This window comes from Lissotriton helveticus, chromosome 11 (assembly GCF_964261635.1).
Source record: "Lissotriton helveticus chromosome 11, aLisHel1.1, whole genome shotgun sequence".
In the NCBI taxonomy this organism is placed as follows: Eukaryota; Metazoa; Chordata; class Amphibia; order Caudata; family Salamandridae; genus Lissotriton; species Lissotriton helveticus.
The window spans coordinates 89447287-89455767 of record NC_136072.1 but is presented as its reverse complement, the minus strand read 5'-3'; the positions used below and the strand labels follow the sequence as shown (position 1 = coordinate 89455767).

General features: G+C 41.0%; 2 pseudogenes; both read right to left on the bottom strand.

The window, feature by feature from the left end:
- Positions 1 to 1364: 1364 nt before the first annotated feature.
- On the bottom strand, positions 1365 to 2369 carry LOC144790731 (ATP-dependent DNA helicase PIF1-like; annotated as a pseudogene).
- Positions 2370 to 2864: 495 nt separating this feature from the next.
- Positions 2865 to 3960, bottom strand: LOC144790730 (uncharacterized; annotated as a pseudogene).
- Between the last annotated feature and the right edge of the window lie 4521 nt (positions 3961 to 8481).

Genomic DNA, 8481 nt, shown 5'->3' with positions numbered 1-8481 from the left:
TGTTTAGGGTAGAGCTCACAAACACTTTAGCACTGGTTAGCAGTGGTAATGTTCACAGAGTCCTAAAGCCAGCAAAATCGAGATCAGGAAAATGGAAGAGGTAAGCAAACAGTTGGAGAGAAGACCAACCTGGTGTCAGGTCTAACAGTACCCAAAAATTGAGATTTTGAAGCAAACTCAAAGTTTAGAAATGTAAATTGCTTTCATTATGTAAAGCTTGATTTTACATATCCAAATGTTACAGAGATAATTCAGTTTCCACTAAAATTGGGCTTTGATTTTCCTTCCAGTTTATGATTCTTTGAAGAACCTGCATTAAACATGCCAGACACATTTATCTAAGTTTAGGTACCACAAAATTCATGTAGATTCATCAAAGGGATCAAAGTAAAAATTGGGAAAACAAGTTTAGATAATAACTTTAGCACGGTTTGAGGTTTCCACACAGAATTAGACTTACTCTAATCACATCTATGGGTATCCTTGGTTTATCAAGTTTTGTGCAGATCTTTCAATGTTGCAAAGTTAAATGGAAGGATTTGCTAATAACATTGGCTCTGATAAATCTGCCTAATATATGGCAGACATTATTTATTACTAGCTTACCCGTCGCGCGTTGCTGCAATCTCAGAAGAAAGGAAATTCAAGGAAACTCGTTATGATAACATTCAATTTACATTGTGTCATTTTTATTGAAACTTATTCATTTTAATATGGAAAACATTTCAAAGTGTCATTTTAATTCTATTTATTTATTCGAGTACTTGTGGATACACAATATTTATGGTTTTTCAGTCTGGTGCGTACACAAATGAATCAGAAGGTTTTCCGAAGCGTGAGCTGGCCACATACAGTTGTCCATGTGAGAAGCACGGATTCTCCAAATCTAGTCCACACACTTGCAGCGATTTTCCTTGTGCTTTGTTGATGGTCATTGCAAGAGCGAGTGGCACCGGAAACTGTAAACGTTTGAATTCAAATGGCATATCTGTTGGGATCATTGGAATAGGTGGCAACAGTACATCTTCCCCCTTGAATGTCCCATTCAAAATTGTAGCTTCGATGACATTGTTAATCATCTTTTTCACCAAAAGTCTTGTACCATTGCAAAGTCGTGGTGGATTGATGTTTCGGAGAAGAATGATCGGCACGCCAATTTTCAATGTTAAAATGTGCGGTGGCATACCTGGCAAATCCAGTGAATTCAAGAATTCCGTTGGGTAATTGACAACTTCGTCTTGATTCATCACTGTATTGATGGACTTATACGTTGACGCTTCGCCTGGTATTCCGTTTTGAATGCTGAAATTTATGGCATTGACGTTGTTGTTCGTAGCTGCTAATATAGCACGTGCACTGAGCCACTAATGATTTTTGTAATTCCGCGCGATATTTGGGAAAACCTTTTGAATCAATTCATCTTTGGTTGATGTCATCTTACGTTTGTTTGTTGTCAATGTGATACATTGTTTAGATCTGTCGATTGCCATCTTCCCATTCCCAATATCCAGCAATTGTATTGCAAAACGTTCGGTGGATCCATCATTTTGTAGTTGAACACGCATATTGATTTTCAAAGTCAATTCCTTTACATGTCGCCATAGAACTGATGATTTGAGACATGCATTAAGTTCATCAGCCGGTGTTGAACGTGGCATAAGTGGCAGAGTTTGTTGAAAATCACCAGACAATAAAATGAGTGCTCCACCGAAGGGCTGTCCATTTCCCCTTAAATCTTGCAGTGCACGATCAAGCGCTTCCAATGCTTTTTTGTGAGCCATTGTGCATTCGTCTCATATGATAAGTTCACATGTTTGGAGAACTTTGCCCATTCCGGAATTTTGGGTGATATTGCATGTTAGTGTCTCAGTGTTTTGCAAATTCAACGGCAATTTCAGTGCTGAATGCGTTGTTCGACCATCATCCAAAAGTGTTTCCGCAATTCCAGATGATGCAATTGCCAGTGCAATTTTATTCCGTAATCGTATGGTTGCCAAAATGATTGAAATGAGAAAAGTTTTGCCTGTACCTCCGGGCGCATCTATGAAGTACATTCCGCCGCTTTGATTTGTAATTGCTTGCATGATTGTGTCATATACAATGCGTTGTTCTGGAACCAATTTCGGAAGATTGTTTTCAACAAATGTACCCAAATCATCGACATCGAAATGTGTTTCACGTTGCAAATCACTATCATAAGCATCTTTTGCAGGTCGATTTGGTGCACACATTCCCAACTGCACCAATCCTTTGTTAGCGATTGCCAAACATATATCCTCGATCAAAACCAACGCATCATTATAAACGTTTGTTGTGAATTGCATTTCTGGATTCGTTGCTCGCAAACGACGTAGGATGTCTTCACTCATGTAATCTTTGTATTTTTCCAAAAGATCTTTCGGATTGGATGGGAAACAAGTTGTCAATATTATCGCAAATAACGTGCGTAGTTGCTGTGATTGAGCAGTATTCGATGCATCAGCGAGTGCTGTGTCTCAATGGGCATCTTTTTCAAGAAGATTTCATTCTTGGCAAGCTTCTCGATAGGTCGCACATACTTCACCATTTACTGTTCTCAGTTCTTGGAAGGATTTCGGTCCACGTACGTTAACTAACAATAATCGCAAGTAAAAACATTCTTGATTGTTTGGATGAACTGTATACAGACGGCCTAACGTGTCGGACGAATATAAATTCGAATGTCCTTCAACTGGTTTGCCCTGTTTATGACGTTGAAACTTTTTCGCTGATGCATTCCATATGTAGTATTTTGGCACTTCTGAGTAAAGTAGCGTTCTTGCGAACAAATCATCCGTGCACAATGAGAAGAACGCAGTTAACGTTGTTTGCGGTGGTGAAAATGCTCATGCATATACATTTTCCGTTGTAAAATACACGCGCTGTCCATTTTCATGATGCACGGCCAAATGAACAACTGTTGGATGACGTTCATGAATTGGAAATGAGAAAATACACCAAACAGCTTCATTGCTACTAATGCAGCGCCCCAATTGATATTGTTCAATTTCATCAATTGGTGCAGATGCATTTCCGACTCCAAAAACTGCCATATCGCTTCCTTTGTTGACATATTTGCAAATGTATTTGATCGATTTCACTGAATTGCAATACCCGACATTGATGTGTGCTTTGAACATCTTTGAGAGTAATGGTGAATATGGCACAATCCAACGATTATCGACTACAATGTCAATGTTGAGCACTTTTACAGTAATGAATTTGCCACCATGTTCAGTTGATCGTCGATGATATTGTGGATATCCATCATTTCCAGTGATAGTTTCGGCGTGTAGGTCTCTTGGATAGCGTTTCGTGCATTTTCCATCCTTCATGCATGGAGAATTGGTGTTGATCGCGCCATATGGACCATGAATCATGATTTTGGTAACGAATTCGAATAAGCCTGGATCAATGTCGACATCTGGTATTTCTGCTGAGATGACTTCATCAATTTTGTCTGGTGTAATTTTGTCGATCAACCAAATCAAAATGTGTGCATGCGGTAATCCTCTTCCCTGCGATTCAGTGGAATACATCCAACAGCGTGTCTCTCGAAAAAACATGATGTTTGACAATGAAATCCAGCATTGATTTCAATTTTTGTTTGAACACACGTGCGATGATGTCATGGCGATCCAAAGACGATTGTCCAGGCAACAGAAGTTCTTTAATTTCATCCCACGTAGGATTGCACGTGAATGTTATGAAAAAATCTGGACGGCCGTATGCGCAAACATAAGTCATTGCATCTTGTGCGTATTCATTTAAGTGCCGTGGGCTTCCTGTGAATGTAGCTGGAAGTATGACTATTTTTCCCAGTTCATTGGGATTGCCATCAGTAGCAATTGCGTCGCGTAAATGAATATATTCTTCTGAGCGCAGTTTGGTTTGATTCAATCGAATAAAGAGAAGTCGTTCGGTCTCGATTTTTGCATACATAGCGACAATGTATTGATGGAACAAATGCCGACATTTCAAAATGTGATTGTCATGGTTCTCACAAATCATCAATCGATATGAATAGTAATTCATGGCACTGACTTTGTTATTGTTCTCCTCATGTGTTTGTGGATTTCTCATTTTGATGTTGAAATGATATCCATCTTCTCCTTGCCAGAATAAAATTGGATATTGCAATGCATCATATGAGCGATGAGTTTTGGAGACTCACTGAACATTACAATCTCTGCGATGTAGAACTATATCACGGGAGTTAAATTCTTCGCCAACTATGACGATCGCCACTTCATTAATTGTTGGTGCGTTGTATTGTCTTTCGTGTTGGCCGGCTGGTGTTTTGTCTGTTCTAATGACAACAACGTAATCATCAGCTGCCATTCGCTCGAGGGCCGTCCTGAACAGTCAAACTAATTTGTTGTGTTGATCGAATATGTTTTGTAATGCAGCAACAATTTCTCGATTAGTGCTGGTATTGAATCGACAACGTTGATCAACTTGTTCATCAGTGGTTCCCATGAAATCAATTTGGAGAAATTTGTGATCTGAGTCCGGCTGTGGTAGAAGTGATCCAGCACAATGATAAATTTGCCCTTGGACTTTGAACGTTGGCATGTAATTGTCACATATGATTTCTGTTGCACCGAACGATGTCATTTGGAAACATGAATTGTACTTGCGTATGTTTTCCAAGAAATGTTTTGACTGGCTTGTGTCACCTGATACCAATGTTGATAATGGTTCGGGTGGTAAATGCAATTCTGTCAATTTCACTTTTCCGCCTGCGCCGCACATTCCTGGAGTTTCATTCTTGAATTTCAATGCACGGCAAAATTCGCATAACTTGTCCATTTTTCCACTAATGACACTTCGATGAAGACTGTAATCATAATCAGCATCGTAATGGAACGCAGCAAGATTCAAACAGCGTGCAGTGTCCTTTTGGATCGAACATTGCGTGCTGGATTGGTTCCCAGTCTTGCTCTCCTTTGGTCAATTGTTTCATTTGAACGGGCTTGAGCAGTACGTACTCGATTGGCTTCCAATCTTGATTGTCGTTGCTCTCCTGTTTCATTCGAGCTGGCTTGAGCAGTGCGTAATCGATCGGTTTCCAATCTTGATTCCCGTTGCTATCCTGTTTCATTTGAGCGGGCTTGAGCGGTGTGTAATCGATCGGTTTCCAATCTTGATTCTCGTTGCTCTCCTGTTTCATTCGAGCGGGCTTGAGCAGTGCGTAATCGATCGGGTTCCAATCTTGATTCTCGTTGCTCTCCTGTTTCATTCGAGCGGGCTTGAGCAGTGCATAATCGATCGGTTTCCAATCTTCATTCTCGTTGCTCGTTCGTTTAACAAGAACAGGCTTGAGCAGTGCGAACTCGATCGGCTTCCAATCTTGATTCTCGTTGCTCGTTCATTTGAGAAGAACGGGCTTGAGCAGTTTGTATTCGAACAGCTTCTAATCTTGCTTCCCGTTGCTCGTCTGTTTCTGAAGCTCATAATGCCTTTTTCTTTCGTGCTTCAGATGTAGATCGACCAATACATTTCCATTTGGGGGGCATAACTGTTGACAATGCTCGCAAATTCCCTGAATATAATTTAATGGAAAAATTCAATATTAGAAAGATTATGAGGGCCCTGGGAGGGCCGATATTTAAAAAACATTTATGCCAGAAACCTTCGCGGGAGTGTACTCAACAACTTCCCAAAGTTTCATGGCTATCGGATGAATGGTGTAGTAATGCATAAAGGACAAACAGACAGACATACATTATTTTTTATATATATAGTTTATGTCAATATTGTTTAGTTCGGTCAAGGGGGTGAAAAGTTTTGAAGTTCGGTTGCAAGGTGTGGCCAAATTAAATGACCGCAGCCAAAGAACCATGCACAGCAAGGAGAAAAATATTGGAAGTACAGAGAGTGAAGAAAGAGAAAAATGCTCTTAAAACATTAAACTTGTGTACCTTACAGATGAGGAAACAAGGATTGCTTCATTGCCTCATGTTGCTCGCCCTGCACGAAAGGCAGAAAAATAAGGAATGCAGTATCATACAATGTTACTACCTGGTCCTCTAAAACTGTATTAACTGTACTAACATTTGAAATTGCGGGTTCTTAGTTGAGATTCTATTTGAAATGCAATTAGGAACTCGCAATTCCAAATTTACGAAACTCCATTCAAATCAAATCAAATCAAGTATTTGTTAAGTGCAACTACTCACCCGTAATGGTCTCAAGGCACTGGGGGTGTGGGGGGGGTTCACAGGTTCCAGTCCATCAAGAAGGGGGTCTGTCAAAGACCCAGGTTTTGAGGTTTCTTGTTAAGATGGGGAGCGATGTTTTCTGTCCGAGGTGGAGCGGAAGGTCCTTCCAGGCACTGGCCGCGCAGATGGAGAAGGAGTAGCCTCCTGATCTGGTTTTTCTGGTGCGGGGGACCACGGAGTAGGAGAGCTGGGCTGATCGTAGGGTCCATTGGGGTGCGTGGCATTTGAGTCGGCTGTTCAGGTATGCTGGTCCTTTGTCGTGGAGGGCCTTGTGAGCGTGGCTTAGCATCTTGAAGGTGACTCTAGGGCGTGAGTGACGGTCTTTCTGTGTTCAAGGGGGATCAATTTGATGGTCTTAAGTAGGAGGCGGAGGGTGTGGAAGCAGGAGGACGAGACGGAGTTGATCTGGGGGTCTATTTTGAGCTCTGAGTCCAGGATGATACCCAGGTTGCGTGCATGGTCCGTGGGGGTGGGCAGGCTTCCGAAGGCGGGGTGCCACCACGTGTCAGTCCAGGCATCTGGGTTTGGGCCCATGATGAGTACTTCTGTTTTGTTTGTGTTTAGTTGTACGCAGCTGTTTTTCATCCATTTGGCGACGGCTTCCATGCCTTCTGGAAAGTTGTGTCTGGCGATGTCGGGTTAGTTGGATAGGGAAAGGATAACTTGGGTGTCATCTGCGTATGACACAATGTTGAGTCCGTAGGTTCTGACGATGGGGGCAATTGAGTTTAAGTTGCGAATCCCAGTGAGTCGCAAATGACCTACCTCATTAATATTTATGAGATAGGTCGCTATTTGTGACCCATTTGGAATGGCTAACAAACGACGGGATGGTGTCCTGCTGTGGACAACAGACCACCATGTCTGCATTTGCTTTTAAATAAAGCCACATTTTTTTTTTAGCAGCAGCCAGTTTTGCTAAAGGATGCATTTAAAAAAATAAAAATGATACTTTTCAGGTTCATTTTTTAAGAGTAGGCAGTGGTCTGTGGGTCTACTGCCTGCTCTTAATAATCATTTTTGCATGCATTCACAAAGGGGAAATGGTTCCTTTAGGAGCCCTTTCCGTTTGTAAATGCGTTAGCACCAAAATGAAATCAGAGTTAAAACATGATTGTTTTCAGACTGCATTTCAGTCACAAAAAATGTGTACATAGGATTGCGAGTCACTGTTAGGAAGGGATGTCCTTAACATGCCTGTTCCTAATAAAAACCTGCTAATCCATTTTGCAATTTGGTTGTAGGTTAACAAATTGGAACATTATGTTTTGCACATAGGAAATTGCAGTTTTTTGGGTCGCAAATGGCTTGATTTTGCTAATTTCTTCAATGGCTGCCATTGTTACAGTCACTCTATGCAATAAAAGTACATACATAGGCAAGAAAGTGGACAACAAGTACACTTGTTTTAAGGACCTCCGGTGTGGAGGCAAATGACATGCACGGTCAGTACTAGTGGCGCAGCATTGGAAGTCAGGCATGGCCAAACCCATGATCTGAATCCAGAGCCTGCAGAGCATCATCAAAGACTGTGCATAGCGGTGCCTAGAAGTAGAAGTAATGGGCACAAAGCATGACAAAAGCCCATGCCCAGCTACCAGTGCCCATTGTACATGGATGAAGAATGAATTGTGGTTCTTTAAACAAATGAGGAAATAAAATATAGTCTGAAAAGAGCCTTGACATTCCCAGAAAAAACAACTCTTCAAGATACAGTATGGTTATGACCCAAAATGCAAAAATGAATTAAATGTATCTGTTATAATGAGGAACATTTTTCTGCATGATCTCACAGATGTCACTAAGAGCATCAAGGAGGACATCACATATCACATCACCATCTTTGCTAGTCATTAATCACAATGCCAGACATTTTTAAATAAGTAGCAGTTTGTTTAATGGTCCAATAAACTACATATCTGCATTCTTGATTTGCAAGCATTTATAGTGCAACAGTGCCAAGATTAAGATCACTCATGCACGGTCTAAGATTACATGCTACCATCTTTGGAGCCATTGTTGGCTCCACTAAGAAAGGCTGGCTGAATAGAATAGAATTACAATTACTCCAAAACCCTGGGAGAAAACACCCAGAGAGTCAGGGCCATGAGCCTTTTTTTATTTAATTTTGCAAATCCAGCTTTGGGAGCTTAGTTTAAAAAAAGCTAAAACATTTGTTGAAAAGCTGCATGAAACACTGGCTACTCAGCAAATGTTCACTGCATCCACTATGGCTGTG